At 37.8% G+C, this 18,686-nt stretch overlaps 1 long non-coding RNA gene across 1 annotated transcript in view; it reads left to right on the forward strand.

Moving 5' to 3' along the window:
* The window catches only part of LOC118353986 (uncharacterized), a 43,093-nt gene extending 27,907 nt beyond the window's left edge, over window positions 1–15,186 (forward strand). Inside the window, exons 2-3 of the long non-coding RNA XR_004813764.2 lie at window positions 5,787–5,984; window positions 14,708–15,186. This is a non-coding gene — a long non-coding RNA (uncharacterized LOC118353986). The remainder of the gene's footprint in view (window positions 1–5,786; window positions 5,985–14,707) is intronic.
* Window positions 15,187–18,686: the final 3,500 nt, after the last annotated feature.

Genomic DNA, 18,686 nt, shown 5'->3' on the forward strand with positions numbered 1-18,686 from the left:
AAGGCAGCGCTAAACTGCTGAGTCACCCGAGCTGCCCAAAAGAGGAACTATTAACATAATTTTGGAGGTTTCTGGATAAATGAGATCTCAATGAATGACAATAATAAAATATTATTATAAAATATAGCAAAAAGAAAGTAACAACACAGTTTCACATTTATTGAGGGCTTACCACCCACTGGGCACTTTATATGTTTTTTCCTTAATTTCTACAACAACCCCATTAGGTAATACAATTATCCTTCCTCAATTTATAGGCAAGTACACAGAGAAATCAACTAACTTCTGCAACAGTATGGCCAGTGTGGAAGTCACTGTGATACACTTCCCAAATCCCCAATAGCTGGGAGTGCCGCCAGCTAACAGTCCTCAGTGGTCAGCCCTTTCTGGAAATTGCCCTCATCTAGAGAGAGGTGTCTTGCCCAAGGTCACCTCCCTCTCCAGGGGACAGCCTACACACATGAATGGCTGATGTGGACAGATGAAGGCCTGGCTCTTTTGCTGCATTTCCTTCCAACTGTACCTAGGAAATGCACTAGGACAATTCTGAAGGGCCATCCTAGTTTCAGAAAGTTTGCTTGAGACCTTTGTTGAGACTACATAGGAGACTGGTTTCTTCCCCTGTCCAGTGCTGCTTTGTTCCTTCCCTTTCAGGTATTTACCTATAGATCACCCTCCAATAAATCCCCTGCACTCTGATCTACAACAGTTGATGCCAGGAAAGGTTTGAGAAAGTAGAGGTTAAAAAGACAATGTAGAGTTGGATCACCTGCCAGCTGTTTTGAAATGAGGATCCCATCACTAGAGATAAGGGTGAACAGGCAATTCCTAGCTTAAGGTAGCAAAGCAATTGTGAAAAACATCCCCGGGTGCCTGCATGGCACAGTTAAGCATTAGATTCTTGGTTTTGGCTCATCAGGTGGTGATCTTAGGGTGGTAGATCCAGACCCATGTTGGGCTCCATGTACAGTATAGAGTATGCTTAAGACCGTCTCTCCCTCTCCCTCTGCCCCTCCCCACTGTGTATGCCCTCTCCCTGTGTCTCCCTCTCTCATAAATAAATAAATAAATAAATAAATAAATAAATAAATAAATCTTAAAAAAAAAAACAAGGGGCACCTGCATCAGGGTGGCTCAGTTGGTTGAGTGTCTGCCTTCAGCTCAGATCATGATCCCAGGATCCTGGGATCAAGTCCCACATTAGGCTCTCTCCTCAGCAGGGAGCCTGCTTCTCCCTCTCCCTCTACTTGCTGCTCCCCTGCTTGTTCTCTCTCTCTCTCTGTCATATAAATAAATAAAATCTTTAAAAACCCCACATCCAGTCTTAGTGAACTGAGGTAGCATAGAGTTGGAAGGAAATGTACTTATGGAGGGAATGTTAAGTCCATGAGACATAGGGAGAGGCTATCTATAAAGGTGTTGGAATTGAGTGGCTGTTACTAACTGCAGTTGATGCTTTGAAAAGACTTTGACTGACATGAGACATGAATCAAGCATACTGTCCTTGGTAGTGCTTCTCATTCATATAGAGTGAATACTCAATTTGGCAGGAGATGAAGATGCTGCTGCTTGCTTTGGGATTTCCAAGATGTGGTGAGGGGTGTATAGACATATAGGGTTTGGAGATCAACTGAAATATGAGCTCTGGAGTTACAGGTCTGGGAGTTGCCAACATATATATGGTAATTGAAAAACGATAGCCAGGGATAAAATTTAGGGGATTGTGTAGGGAAGATGAGGGATGGGCTTGTCAAAGGCAATGTATGACTCATGGTGTAGCACTGGGGACCAAAGTTGGGACTCTGAGGACACAGAATACTAAGAATGGGTAGAAGATGATGAGCTCATGAAAAGATTTTCCTTCAACCAGAGAAGTCAGAGAAAAATCAGGAAAAAGTGATGTCCATGAAGGTGGTGTGGTGCAGCAGAATGCAGAGGCTTTAGCTAGAAGTGGGTATGGGATTAAGGGAGCGTCCCTTTATTGGTTGTTGTTAAACATGAGAGAGAGCAGAGAACCTTTGTAGGAAGGAATAAGGAGGCGGAGGGGATGGTACCAGGAAGCAGGGAGGTCCTCAGGAGGCAGAAGGGGATGGGTTCCAGAGTAGAGGGGATGAGTTAGCCTTGCCAAACAGGAAGAAGGCAGAGTGGAGCCCAGTTGCAGATAAATTGATAGTGGCAGAATGCTGATGGAGTTGGGACCTGATGACTTTTAGTTTCTTCTCTGTGAAGCAGGAGGCAAAAACAATGGCTAAGGACAAGTGGGCCTGAGAGGTCAGAGGTTCCAGAAAATTGCTGTGAGGTGCCGAGTGGAGACTGATGAGGGCAACATAAGGGGATGGCTGGGGAGCAGGGAGCACCCAGTTGACTTTGGGGTGTGAATTATGAATAGCCCCATCTGAGTGGTTAAGTGCTCAGCAGCTGGGGATTGAGCCATGAGTTGACTGAGAGATTTAAGAATCTCAGGAAGGGGGACGCAGGCGTGGGTGGCTCAGCCATTGAGCATCTCAGTGTGTGATTCTGGGGTCCTGGGATCAAGTCCCACATCCGGCTCCCTTCATGGAGCCTGCTTCTTCCTCTGCCTGTTGTCTCTGCTTCTCTCTGTGTGTCTCTCATGAATAAATAAATAAAATCTAAAAAAAAAATCTCAGAAAGGGAGATGCTGAAGTGATGCCAAATGGGGTCTACAGAAAAAAGAGGAGGGGGATGATAGATTGAGAGAAAGTTGAGATAACATCACCATTGGGGTATTGGTACATCCAATATTTTTTCATCCTTTCTCCAAGGGACAGAAAACCCTATTTATCACATACCAGTTCTTAGAAATCTGTCCTCAGGGAATAAAGCAAATGTAGCATAAGCTGGCTATTTATTTATAACCCTAATAAACCAGTAAAAAATTAGGCAATATAAGAGGCAAAATGATGTAATAGAAAAAACTCAGACTTGATCTTGACAGAGCCTAGTTAGATTTAGACAGACTAGGGTTTGAATTCCAGAGCTTCCAAGATGCCTGACCTTGGGCAAGGCAAGGTCATCTCAGTTCATCTTTTATAAAGTAGGGATAATAGTACCTGTCTGAAGAGCACTTAAAGTAACACAATTCAATTCTTACATATTCCCAGCACATCTTGTTGCTTTAAAAATATTACTCAATTCTTTATTCTTTATTCCTTATATAAGTTCAATAGAGATATAAAGGACCAAGGAGCCTCTTATAATTTTTTTAAATTTGTATTTATTTATGGTAGTCACAGAGAGAGAGAGAGAGAGGCAGAGACACAGGCAGAGGGAGAAGCAGGCTCCATGCACCGGGAGCCCGACGTGGGATTCGATCCCGGGTCTCCAGGATTGCGCCCTGGGCCAAAGGCAGGCGCTAAACTGCTGCGCCACCCAGGGATCCCCAAGGAGCCTCTTTAAAACTTTGCTGATCCTCGTTTTCTCTGCTGTTGTCATTGTTTTTTATCTTCCCCTTTCCTTGTTTTAATGCTGTCAACATCCCTTTGTATATAGCCCTCCTGCTCAGGCACGTACATGTTTATATAATTCAACTTATAAACCCCAAGTCCTAGAATGTCTCTATTCACTAAGAAGATCCCTACAAGGTAAATATGAGCTAAGTATACCCTAAAACAAAAGTTGTGGTTTCAGTCCACTGGGTCAAAGTAAATTGTGATGATTTGGGACCGGGTGACAGAACTCAGACTCCTGTTAGCCTTCTTTTTATTTTTTTTTTTATTTTATTTTTTTTTATTTTAATTTTTATTTATTTATGATAGTCACAGAGAGAGAGAGAGAGACAGAGACACAGGCAGAGGGAGAAGCAGGCTCCATGCACTGGGAGCCTGACGTGGGATTCGATCCCGGGTCTCCAGGATCGCGCCCTGGGCCAAAGGCAGGCGCTAAACCACTGCGCCACCCAGGGATCCCAGCCTTCTTTTTATTGTGTGATGTGAGCTTGGTCAGAACAAGGTACACTTCTTTGCCTGGGGTTAAATCTAGCATATTTTCTGAGTCTTGTTCCTTCATTCAGGTTGAACCCAATTCAGATGTCTCAGTTACCTCTGGAGTCATCTCAGTGACAAAAGTAATCAGGAGAATTTAGGAATATTACTCAGGAATTAAATCTAAATCATCAAGTGGAGAGTACCGACCAAGGTGTCAAGATATTTAGCTCTGCTCAGAATCCAGTGGGCTAGTCACTTCTTCCCTGGGGCCTACTTTTCTCATCTGTAAATGAGAATTGACCTTGGGGTGGGGAGGGCGACCCATAAGGACTCTGATGCTACTTGATTCTGTACGTCTGTAGTAGAGAGCATGGCTAAACTCCGTCACATTTAACACGGAACCTCAGAGAGGGTCAAATTCCCTAGTATTTCAAACCACCAAAGCCACCGAAAGTAATCTTGGCAGTCTCTGGGCACTTTTGTCGTTGTTGTTGCCAAATCATTAGGAAGGGACTGCACCTGTTCTAGGTAGTCATTGCAGAGATCTAAAGGAATGCTTCATCTTTAGGTCCCTGGGAGTCTTACTAAGGAAGGGACATTGGATATTGTAGGTAATTAATTAGATTGACTATTTGGTGTCATGTAAAGCTAAAATAATTAGGAAAGTATTCTTGGCAAGAACATTACACATACACATATACACACACAGAGAGAGAAAACTATTGATGCTAAAGTGGTTTGTAGAAAATTTATGGACAGAACTTCTCAAGTAGCCTTTTCTATTAAAAAAAAAATCAATGTCTGGGATGAGACTTTTATCAGGAAAATACCTAGCAAGATCTCATATTACTTTTACTCCCTCCCCTAACAGGCCTATTCCAAACTACAAACATTAGTTTAGTTGTGAGCCCACTTAGTTACCGATTATTCAGTAGTGTTGGTTAATAGGTAGAGTTAAGTGTTACTCTACATTTTCAGGCGTTAGATAAAAATCTTTCACTCTCTTTTCTGAAATTGTGTGATTTCATTTGGCCAGAATTGTCTGAAATGTTAGCAGTCAAATTTCCAGCTATTGCGTGGTTACACAAATTTTGTGACTAAGTAGAAAAATGGAGAGGAGGGAATGTTAGTATATTATGGTCATCCTATTAAATTAGTATTCCTAATTGATCTTCCAAATTCCCTTCTAAGTTGTTTGTTTTTAGCATCCACTAGTGGTTTGTGTTTTCCTTTTCTTATTCCATAAACAAGTCATTAATCTATGAAATAAGAAAAGAACAGAACCTATGCCTCATCAAATTGGTCACCCTCTGATGAAAAGCCTAAGTGAAAACATACATGCATACACACAAATGCACATGCACCTGATATTCACCGGTACATAAATAAACACATAAAAACCTATGATCCCATTATCCATCTTCTCCAAAGGCAGGGATGAATTGCAGAGTTAGCATTTTCTGTTTACTGATAAATTCTGTGGATAGCTTTGGGTAACCACAGGCTAAGTGGTATTGTGCTTTGAGCTGTGGTTGTATGTGGAATTTAAAACCACATAGTTTTTATATTAAGAACTAGTACTTTTGGTTTTCAGAAGCACCTATTAAATTTTGATACTCTAAAGCCTTAAGTAATGTAAGGTTTTTGTATATGCAAAAAAACCCCGAAGAGCCTAAAGCTTCATGTTGGGGTATAGATAGAATGTTCAGGACACTTATGATTTAAGTTTAAAGTTGCCAAAATAAGAAGTCATATTATTAACATTGTTGTTTTAAACTCAAAACATTGCCTGAAATGAAAAATGGCGAGCCGTTATGTATGACATTATTGTTCTAACTGCAGGAGAAAATGGAATCCCATCTGAGGATGCACTGGTCCTGCAACTGGTCTCTGCAAAGGGACAAGAGAAATTGGTAGAGATGCTAAAGAGCCAGCACACGATTTGCAGGAGAAACTTACAAAACAACAATAAATATCGATTATCCAGTGAGGAGCTATTCTACACCAGTGGAAGAAAATGCAAGAGCAAATGAATCTGATGTAAGTTCAGTATGGCACCTGAAGCCGATGTGTTTCCATAGCTTGTAGGACAGCCAGCATTATTTTGAAACTCATCTTCAGGGACTATAGAACCATGTCAGAAGTCATCTCCAGAAGTCATACCTTCTGCAGAAAGTTGAAGCAGGTATGAAAGTGATTAATGTTGGAGGAAAGCTCTCTAGACTGTGGCCTTTGTGAAAGGGATGAATTTTGCAATTTTTAAGAGATCATCACAGTGTGGAAAATAAACTTTTGCCCTGCTGGGTTTTCCCCAATTTTCTGAATGTTCCACAAACATGGATCAGATTTGTCAGGTGAAATATTATAGTTTTATCTATTATTATTAGGGATTTAAAAATACCACTGTAAGGCAATGGTCTACTTTCTCTAAAGTTATTGAAGTAATTATGATCTTTACATTTAGTTTTACTTGGTTAAATGTAAATACAGTAATGTAAAATATTTCAAATTAATTTTTAAGTGGTACATAATAAGCAATCTGAAAAGCTTTATTTGCCAAAAATGTACTGGTAAAAAGAATGTAACCTAAGTAACCTCTTATGTGATGATGGAAAAGATGCTAGGATTTGAAGCTGATGGCCAATAAAGAATTCTTGAGATGTCTTTGGTGCAAAAAGATGGTTTTATTAAGGCACGGAAATGGGACCCATGGGCAGAAAGAGTTGCACTGGGGTCATGAGGAGTGGCCCATTACATACTTTCAAGTTGGGAGGGAGTTAGGGATAGCCTAAGGCTCTAAGGAATTTGGAAGCAAGGTTTCCAGGACCTCAAAGGGGCTACCTAATGTTGGGAAAAAGATGTTTATTACCGGCTAATAAAGCTTTAGGCATAAGACCCTTCAGATGTATATGGACGGGCCATATGCTTGGGGGATGGTTGCCAACATGTATCTTAGGGGGTAGAGATAAAGGAAATTTCCAAGGGAATTTTTGTATGTTAAAGTAGACTTAGAGAATTCTGGGGATCAGGCTAAGATTGCCTTTTGCCCTTAGCAATGTATTAACATCGAGGCAGCTGAGTCCCTAGAGGAATGTCATTCTGCCTGCTTCAAAGACTTGTCAATGGACTGTGGGTAGTAAGGAAATTTAATAATTTTTCTCCTGCCTTTGTTTCCCAGATCATTATGCACATATTTGCAAACAGGATATATCTAAATTTGGTTGATATTTCTAGCTCAAACTTCTTTGTCTTTCCATAATTTAGTGAGAAAGGAACATATTTTCCTCAAATAAGGTGGCCAAATCAACGTTTTAGTATTCTTATACCATCTCTATTTTTGTGACTCACAATGCGATTATCATGCTTTTCAGGATAGAGAAGAATGCACCGAATCTTCAAATATATGTGGTGAAAGGACAAAATGTCTGAATACCCTAGATAATCTATTTACAAAGCATCTAGTTTTCATAACAATGAAAGGGTAATAATAAGAAAATAAGAAAAGGTAAAAATAAGAAAGGGTAATAATAGTCCCCGATTTGATCATTTGGGGCTTTTCAAACACATACATGCTCTTACAAACTTAAACACACAGGCCATGAATCCTTGCTCAACTGCATATAGATTTGTAAGTTTCTGGACTTACTGGGGGAAATTCTAGTTCTAAGTTGTCTTCTTTTTACTTCTTAGCCATTTTTTAAAAAAAATTCTTCACCCACTGCCTGTGAATTCTCAGGAAACTCAATGATATTTTATTCTTTAGCAAGGAAATATGTAATTTAAAATGTAAGTTAGATGTTAACAACTAAACAATGTATTTGAAAGCCAAAAAGACTTGAGTTAGGTTGTTTGAATTTCCCGGATGCTTCCTTGAATTTAGGTAACTGATCTAGCTCAAAAAAAGTTAGAACTAGTTCTCTGATGAAGGAGGGACTCCTTCACGGCTGATGGAGGAATTCATTATCAGGGTTAGATTATGTTTTATTTTCTATCTGAGCAGAATCCAGTGTCAATGATAGAAAAGAAAAATGGAAGAGTGTGGTCTCAGAGCACCTTCCTTTGTGGGATGAGCTCGCTGAGCAGATGGAAGAGAGCAACGGATCTCCTACTTTCCCCTCTTATTCAGGGCTGTGAGCAAAGGACTACTTTTTGTCATTCCTTCCCATCATTAGTTACCAGGAAGAAGGGGGGATAAATCTGAGTGAAAAACTGCTTATGTGAAGGAGGAGTATATTTTGATTATAGATGAAGGCTGATAGAGGACTTGATTACCATCTTTAAGTTTATGAGCATTTTTAAAGAAATGTGTATTAGAAAAGTTGTTGATTAAAGATAGAAGCCTGAACATATGAATGTAGACTAATTGGTGACTTGAGGTTTCTGCAGTATTTTTCTCATTTATCAGCAAAGGACCTGGATGTTACCTGATTGTACCTTTTTGGGAGTGGATGGCTATTTTCATTTAAGCCTTTTGCCTGATGAAGTTAGGTTGTCCAGTGGACTGTGTCTGCAGTTTTTGAAGTTGTGCCTGAAACTGGAAGTATATTTAGTTTGAATTATGATAGATTTAAGAGAGTTCATGGAAATTTATGGTATGGTTAGCTCACAAACAAATTTTTTCCACAAAAAAAAAAAAATGGGTGTTTGTGATTCAAAAATTTTGTAGTTTCTGATTTTGCTTTTGTGTTTTGTTTGTTTCCCCTCCTCCTGAGCTAGTTATCTTTTGATATTAATAGCTTTAGAATCTTGGGGTTAAAAAAATAACAACAACAAAGGAATGAAAAAGAGTGAAACTAGCTTCTGGGACTTCTAGAGCACCAATCCCAGAAAGGTGGAAAAGAAAGAAAGGGACACAAAGTGTATTCAAAGAAATAATGACTAAAAAATTCTCTAAACTGGGATAAAAAAACAGCTATCAGATGCAGGAACACACAGAGTACTAAATAAGATGAATCTATGGATACCCATACTGCCATATACCATGGAAAAGAGTATGAAGTTCCTCGAATTATTAAAAATAGAATTATCATACAATCCAGCAATTCCACTTCTGAATGTATATCCAAGGCAACCAAAATCACTATCTTAAACAGATTATCTTCACTCCCATGTTCACTGCAGCATTATTCACAAAAGCCAAGATATGGAAACAACTTAAGAGCCCATTGACAGATGAATGGATAAAGGATATATATGATATATATATATATCATATGTATATATATGACAGTACAGGTGACCTTGGTCTATGTGATGCTAAGTAAAATAAGCCACATACAGAAAGACAAATAACACTACATGTTATCACTTATATTTGGAATTTAAAGAAAAGTCTGTCTCATGTAAACAGAGACTAGATGAGTAATTGTCAGAAGCTAGGTGAGAGGGTAAGAGAAATAGGAGAGGTTGATATAGGGGTACACAATTTCAAATAAAAGATGGATAAGATATGAGACTCACTTCAGACCTAAAGCACATACAGATTGAAAGTGAAGGGATGGAAAAAAATATTTCATGCAAATGGAAATGAAAAAAAAAAAACCCAAGGTAGCAATACTTCTATAAGAAAAAATACAGTTTAAAACAAAGACTAACACGAGACAAGAAGGGCATTACATATGATAAAGGAATCAATCTAAGAAGAGGATATAACAATGATAAATATGCATCAACTTAGGAGCACCTAAATACATAAGGCTAATATTAGCAGACTTAATGAGAGAAATTGACAATAGAATAATAATAGAAGACTTTAGCACCCCACTTACATCAACGAATGCATCATTTAGGCAGATAATTATTAAGGAAGCAATGTCTTCAAATGACATATAGACCTGATGGACATAACAGATATATGCAGAACATTCCATAAAAAAACCAATAGAACACAGATTATTTTCAAGTGCACCTGGAACATTCTCCAACACATATCACATGTTAGGCTACAAAACAAGTCTCAATAAATTTATGATTGAAATCACTTCTTGCATCTTTTCTGACCACAATGGTATTAAAAAAGAAATCAACCACAAGAAAAAAACTGGAAAAAAACAGAAACACATGGAAGCGAAACAATGTGCTACTAAACAACCAATGGGTCAACAAAGAAATCAAAGAAGAAAGAAAAAAAGATACATGGAGACAAATAAAAATGAAAAAACACAGTAGTCCAAAATCTTTGGGACACAGTGGAAACAGTTTTAGGAAGGAAATTTATTATAATACAGGCCTACCTCAAGAAACAAGAAAAAGCTTAACTAAATAATCTAAACATACACCTAAACAAACTAGAAAAAGAGGAACAAACAAAGCCCAAATTGAGTACACAGAAGAAAATATTAAAGATCAGAGCAGAAATAGTGACAGAGACAAGAGAGAAAGAGAGAGATTAGTGAAACCAAGAACTGATTCTTTGAAAAGATAAAATTGATAAACCTTTAGGTAAAGTCATCAAGACACAAAGAAAAAGGGTCCAAATAAATAAATCAGAAGTGAAAGAAATAACAACCGACACCACAAAAACACAAAGGATTGTAATACTACAAAAAAATATATGCCAGCAAATTGGACGACCTAGAAGTGGGTAAATTCCTAAAAAATACAATCTTTCAAAACTGAAGTAGGAAGAGATAAAATATCTGAAAAGACCAATACTAGTTATGAAATTGAATTGATAATCAAAAAGCAACCCCCCTCCCAGAAAAAGTCCAGGACTAGATGGATACACAGGTGAATTCTTAAAACATTTAAAGAAGAGTCCATACCTATTTTCCTCAAACTGTTCCAAAAACTAGAAGAGGAGGGAAAGATTCTGAATACATTCTACAAGACTAACATTATCAGGGATGCAGGAGTGGTACAATATTTGCAAATCAATCAAAGTGATATACCACATTCACGAAATGAAAAGTAAAAACCATATGGTCTTCTCAATAGATGTAGAAAAAAAATTTGACAAAGTTCAACATTCATATATGATAAAAGCTTTCAACATAGTGGGTTTAGAGGGAATTGGCCTCAATAAAATAAAGGCTCTATATGGAAAAACCTGCAGCAAACATCAAACTTAATGTTTGATACTGAGAGCTTTTTCTTTAAACTCAGGAACAAGACAAGGATGTCCACTCTCACCACTTTTATTCCACATTAGTATTGGAAATCCTGGACATAGCAATAAGACAAATAAAATACGGTCATATTGTTAAGGAAGAAGTTAAACTGTCACTATTTGCAGATGATATGATATTATAAGTAGAACACCCTAAACAATCTACCAAAAATTATTAGGGCTAATACATGAATCCTGTAAATTTGCAGAATACAAAACTAATACCCAGAAATTGGTTACATTTCTATACACTATTATGAAGTAGCAGAAAGAGAAATTAAGAAAACAATTCCATTTCCAATTGCACCAAAAAAGAATAAAAAGCTAAGAATGGATTTAACTAAGGAGGTAAAAGATCTGTACTCTGAAAACTAAAACACTGATGAAAGAAATTGAAGATGACACAAACGAATGGAAATATATTCCATGGCTCATAGATTGGAAGAATTAATATTGGTTTTTTTTGGAAAAATTAATATTGTTAAAATGTCAAAGCAATCAACAGATTCAGTGCAATTCCTATCAAAATACCAACAGCATTTTTCACAGAACTAGAATGAATAATACTAAAATTTACATAGACCCACAAGGGATCCTGAATACCAAAGCAATTTTGAAAAAAGAAAAACAAAGCTGGAGGTATCATAATCCCAGATTTCAAGATATACTACAAAGCTGTAGTAATCAAAACAGTATGGTGCTGGCACACAAAAAACAGATAATGGAACAGAATAGAGAGCCCAGAAAGAAATCTACACTTAAATGGTCAATTACTCTATGACAAACAAGGCAAGAATATGTAATTGGGAAAAGATAGTCTCTTCAACAAATGGTACTAGGAAAACCAAACAGCTACATGCAAAAGAATGACCACTTTCTTACACCATATATAAAAATAAACTCAAAATGGATTAAAGACTTAAATGTGAGACTTGAAACCATAAAACTCCTAGAAGAAATATATACAGTAACATCTTTGACATCAGCTATAGCAACATTTTTCTAGATAGCCCTCAGGTGAGGGAAACAAAAATAAAAATTAACCCTTAGAACAATACCAAGATAAAAAAAACATTTTGCATAGTGAATGAAATCATCAACAAAACAAAAAAGCAACATAAAGGGCAGAAGATATTTGCAAATTATATCTCTGATAAGGGGTTAATATCTGAAATATATAAAAACTGAATGCTAAAACCCCAAATAATTTTATTTATTTATTTATTTATTTATTTATTTATTTATTTATTTATAGAGACAGAGAGAGAGAGAGAGAGAGAGAGAGGCAGAGACACAGGCAGAGGGAGAAGCAGGCTCCATGCAGGGAGCCTGATGTGGGACTTGATCCAGGGTCTCCAGGATCACGCCCCAGGCTGCAGGTGGCGCTAAACCACTGCACCACTGGGGCTGCCCTAAAACCCCAAATAATTTGATTAAAAATGGGGAGAGGAACTGAATACATATTTTCCCAAAGAAAACACATAGATGGTCAACAGACAACTTGAAAAGATGCTCAAATCACTTATCATCAGGAGATTGCAAAACAAAAAACAAACAAAAAAAACCCACAACGAGATATCACCTTACATCTGTGAAATGGTAGAATAAAAAAGAGGATGTGAGTTCATGACCTAAGCTAAAGACAGACGTTTAACCAACTGAGTCACCCAGGTGCCCAAAAAGAGGATGTGAGTAAAAGGAACTGTCATGTACTACTGGTGGAAATGTAAACTGGTGCAGCCACTGTGGGAAACCACATGGAGGTTCCTCGAAAAATTAAAAATAGAATCATCATATGATCCAGTAATTCTACTACTGGGTATTTACTCAAAGAAAACAAAAATCATAATTTGAAAAGATACAGGATCCCCTATGTGTATTGCAGCATTATGTACAATAGCCAAGATATGGAAGCAACCCAAGTATCCGTTGACAGGTGAATGGAAAAGAAGATATGGTGTGTGTGTGTATTATTACTCAATCATAAAAAAGATGAGATCTTGCCATTTTTGAGAACATGTACCTAGAAGGTATTATGCTGAGTGAAATAAGTCAGACTGAGAAAGATAAATACCACATGATTTCATTTACATGTGGAATCTGAAAACCAAAATAAATGCACAAACAAGAAAAAAGCAGAATCAGGCCTATAAATACAGAGAACAAATTGATGGTTGCCAGAGGGGAGAGGGTTTAGAGGTGGGTGAAATGGGTGAAGAATAGTGGATGATAGAGGTTCCCAATTATGGAATGAGTAAGTCATGATATTAAAAGGTACAGCGTAGGGAATATAGTCAATGGTATTGTAATAGCATTGTATGGTGATAGATGGTAGGTTTACTTGAGGTGAGCATAGCATAACATATAGAGAAGCTGAAACACTATGTTGGATACCTGAAACTAATTAATGTAACATGTGTGAACTGTACTAAAAAAAAAAAAAGATGAATCAGATCTGAGGATCTAACGTATAACATGGTCACTATAGTTAATAATACTATATAATTGAAATTTGCTAGGAGAGTAGAACTCAGGTGTTCTACTAAAAATATAAATAAAAAATCTGTGAGGTGACAGATATTAATTATCTCAATGGTGGGAATCCTTTTACAATATATACATATGTCACATCATTGTGATGCAGGCAGGCCCTAGAGGAGCCGACCATGTGCTTGAATTATGCCTTAAGGATACTTATTAATTTTGCAACCAAAGCGAAAGCTTCCATGTGTTGATGATCTTCATATGCCACTCATCTTGTTTTGTCTCATAACAGAGGCCACAATGCATAGACATCAACCGTGATACACTACCTAATTAAAAAAAATTTTTTTAAGTAGTCTCCATGCCCAACATGGGGCTTGAATTCATGACCCTGAGAGCAAGAGTCGCATGTTCTACCAATTGAGCCAGCCAGATGCCTCATCTATTCTCCTATTTCTAAAATGAACTCTGACACGTGCATTATCAGCCTATCTGATGATGGGAAGGCTGGATGCTTCACCAAAGCTGGCACCATCATTTGTTTTCCACTGGGCCTTGTATTCCATGGGTCCCACTGGTGTTTGTGAAGGGTTTTCCTTGATCTCTTGTATCAGCAAGAATGGTACCACTGTGGAACTAATGGACATATGCAAGTCTAGTGTAATTTACCAAGATACATCATTCCATCACCAATGTCCAGGATGGAGTTCTAATGAACTTTGAGATTTTCTCCCCTGATCAGTGCCATGTATGGTATTTTTGGAGATGGCTCCAGTACCAGTGTATTTAGCTTCATCTGGATCCTGTCAGCAATTCCTACTGTTCTTTCAGCCACTGTTTCCAAGATAGCTCTGCTTATTGGAGCTGTAAAGATCAAACCCACTTAAATCTAATGAGAAGCAGATACAGCTGGTTTCTTCCCAACAGTTTGTTCAGAAGTGTTTTAGATTTCCTGACAAAGGGCATTGCCAATGTTGCTATTAATCTAAAGCTCTTCCATTTATGTAGTATAATTAAAATTACTTCAAGTCAACTGTCTCATGATGACATGCAACCAGCCACAAATGTTCAGCAAATTGGTGGTCAGATGACCAAGGGAAGTCTATGAGCTATTATAAGTCTGCGTCTTCTTTTGAGGATCATGATGACACCATGATCTCTCTTTCTCCAGGGGTGTGTATAGAAGAATCAGTCAGATGGCTCAGGAATGTGCCACCAGCGTATCTCTTTTATGGATTGCCTCCTAACTTCATTGAGGAATAGAGAACTTTTGATTGACAACTTTTGGATTGTCCTTTAAAGAGCACTGTATGTTTACATATTGTGATATCAGCATGTAAAAGAACTATGTTTTGAAATATATTTGCGGCATTGTGAGTTGATTGAGTTCCATAAAAAGATGACCGAGACTGTCTTTTTAAAATATACATGGAACTCAGTCTTACTTGTAATCTTATTTCTTGTGGGTTGGAGTTAGAATTGGGTTAAATATAAACTCAAATTTTCACTAGTTATTATAATAAGTTCAGGACCTTCTTATATTTATTTGGACAACAAAGCATGTTACTAAATTACTGCTATGGAAATTTTGTAGATCTAATTTTAAATTAAGTGAATACACACCTGTTTGCGTTTAAATAAAGTTCATAAGACCACTTAAGACAAAGTGTTTGGTACTTCTCACATGTCATATTAACTCTGCTAACAATAGGTTTTTTATGAATTAAAGTTGGATTTAATGATGATGCTCAACATGTAAATGCTGAAACTATCAATCATGCTGACTTTTACTGATGTTTTATAACATTTATTTATACTCTTTCTCTTTTTTTCCCTTTTAAGAGTATTTGGCACTTTCTTCAAGCATATTTCAATTACTTCCTTATTTTTAGAACTCTCAAGAGTCTTGCCTTTATCTCTGCTTTGTTTCCTTTGTATTTGTACTCCCTCCAAATCAGTCTTAAGCAGCCAGTGTATGAAAATGGTTATAACTGTTATGCTTTTTTTAAATTGATCTGCTCTATAAAATTGTGCTGGTACTTTTTTTTTGAAAGGGAGAGAGAGCAAACATGTGTGAGTGGTGATGGTGGGCAGAGGGAGAGAATCTAAGCAGGCTCCATGCTCAGCACAGATCCTACCATGGGGCTAGAACTCACCACTGTGAGATCATGACCTGAGCTGAAATCAAGAATTGGACACTTAACTGACTGAGCCACGCAGGTGCCCTTGCCCTGCTTCTTTTAAAAAATTTTAAAAATCACAAATTTGTCATAAGGAAGGCCTATGGAGAAAATGCAGTGCTCAACTTAGCCATATATAGGATCAGATTGAACAATGGTGACTTTACTACTGAAGTCTTTTGCAGTTGTTTGGAAGCATTCCTGTTGGCACTTCCAGAATCTGACTTGTTTACTATTGTGTTAATATTTGGAAGATCAGCAAAGTGCTTTTTTTTTCTGCCCTCTAACTCAGCTAATGAGCAAAGAAAGGCAGACTTCATGTCCAGAGGATAATCAAAGGAGCTTTATATGACATACTGAAATGTTCAGTACTAGAGCCAAGATTAAAAATTCTTCTTTGTTTCAGCTATAAATAACCAATGTCTCAATACTATTCAGTAGCACTGGGCTGAATAATGTGCACTTATAAGAGGGAAGTCTGTGTTCTTGGTGTGGTTGTAAAATAAATCCTTGAGATGAAAGTGAAAAGCTGATGAGGAGTAAAAGTCTCTACAAGACGGAGATTCTTTTATTTTTTTTTTAAGATTTTATTTATCTGAGTGAGAGAGAGAGAGAGCACAAGAAGGGGGAGCATGCAGAGGGAGAGGGAGAAGCAGATTTCCCAATGAGCAGAGAGCCCGACATGGGGCTTGATCCCAAGACCTCAGGATCATGATCTGAGCTGAAGGCAGATGCCCGACTGAACCACCTAGGCACCCTATGAGACTGGGATTCTTAAACATGCTGCAGATGATGCACTTGGCTCTGTGTATAGTTTATTTACAGCCACCTTAAGTGGCAGTGTGCCTGACAGTCACATTTGACATCAGCTAGCAGTGTAGGAGCACCCAATTCGTGAATATTAAAGCCATACAAACTATAATTTTTTTAAAAGATATTAAAGATAAGGATGTAGCATGTGTCTGATGTAGTCCATCTTCAGGGGATTTTTCAGTCAAAAGATATGATCATCACCTTTATTTTTTTTTTTTGATCATCACCTTTATATTGGATATTTAAATCCTGACATTTAAATATTTCTTACTGTTGCTAATGCAGTGTTTCCTGATCTGTAAAAGCTAGCTTTCTATCAAGTGGTTTCTGATTGAATATATTTAAGTATTCTTAGCTTTTAGTACTGGGAGCTATCTATGAGGGGGTATAAAGTATAATTTATTGTACATGAATTATTTGTTGAGACATCAGGGATGCTGAGTTGCACATATTATGCATTTAAGTGGGCTTAACTGCTTATATATAAGAATTAAAGGTAGTTAAGGAATACTTTTTCCCTGGGGTTTATAGTTCTTTCAAGTACACTTTGATGTCTGGGCTAGGGCTGCCATAATAAAATATCATAGATTGGGTGGCTTAAAAAACAGAAATTTATTTTCTCACAATTCTGGAGGTTAGAAGTCTAAGGGCAGGGTCTCAGATGATTTGGTTTCTGGTGAGAGCTATCTTCCTGGCCTTCTTGCTATGTCCTCACATGGCCTTTTTTGAGTGCTATGTCCTCACATGGCCTTTTTTGAGTGCATGTACACAGGGGGAGTGATGTGGGTGTGGGGTCATTGGCTGGAGAGAGAGAGTTGTCTGGTCTCTCTATAAGGACATTAACCCTATTGGATCAGGCCCCACCGTTATGACCTCATTTAATCTTAATTACTTCCTTGAAGTCCTCATTTCCAAATATAGCCTCTTTAGGGGTTAGGACTTCAACATATGAATTTGGGGTGGGGGTGGGGGTATGGACACACAGACATTTAGTCTATAACAACCGGTAATCCACAGTTTCACATAGAGAAGGTAAATTGCCCTTTACTTTATGACAGCTGGATGGAACTTCCACATATAGTTGGGAGAATTAAGTTATGAGATACTGCTGTAACTGATATTTGAATAATGGGCATAGACATACCACAGATTAGTGTGAAGTTGCCTTTATTTTTTTTTAGCCACTTACACCTAATAGAGTAATATCAATACCATTCTTTCATTATGTGTAAGCCAATTAAAAGCACTAATATGTCATTTATTCCCATCATACTCCTAATAACCATTTGTGGAACAATTAGCATGTGTCAGACACTGGCTAAATTTTTATATTTATTAATCTGTATGATAACTGTGTTAATAAGTGACATTTTACTCTTTATGGTGGTCTAGAGATGTAAATGACTTGCCAAGTATACAGGGCTTGTTCTGGCAGAGGCCTTATTTGAACCCTGTTTGGCTATCTCAAAGCTGGTGGCTTTTTCTTGCATCACTACTTCTTTTTTTTTTTTTTTTTTTTTAATTTTTATTTATTTATGATAGTCACAGAGAGAGAAAGAGAGAGAGAGGCAGAGACATAGGCAGAGAGAGAAGCAGGCTCCATGCACCGGGAGCCTGATGTGGGATTCGATCCCGGGTCTCCAGGATCGCGCCCTGGGCCAAAGGCAGGCGCCAAACCGCTGCGCCACCCAGGGATCCCTGCATCACTACTTCTTAAAAGAGAGTGGCATATGGCCAGGGATGTAATGGAACCAAAGGCAATAGTACATTGGGGTTCCCCAACTTTGGTATTCTGGGTTGTTAAATTGGACAGGATAGCCTTGAGACTGATCTATTTAGATAAGTCCAAGGGCACCTGGGTACATAGTTGGCTGAGCCTCCTACTCTTGGTTTTGGCTCAGGTCATGATCTCAGAGCCATGAGATCGAACCCTTCTTTGGGCTTCTTGCATGGCACAGAATCGGCTTGGGACTCCCTCTCCCTCTGCCTTTGCCTTTCCCCACATTTGCACTCATGTGCTCTCTCTCTCAAATTAAAAAAAACTAATAAAAATATTTAAATAAGCTCAACACTGTATCCCCTACCTATTGAACTTTAAGAGAAATTTTTAAAAGAAATATTTTCAAGTAACTACCTTGTGAGCTGTAGATTGTGTAC

Source organism: Canis lupus, chromosome 2, assembly GCF_003254725.2.
Source record: "Canis lupus dingo isolate Sandy chromosome 2, ASM325472v2, whole genome shotgun sequence".
Classification (NCBI taxonomy): Eukaryota; Metazoa; Chordata; class Mammalia; order Carnivora; family Canidae; genus Canis; species Canis lupus.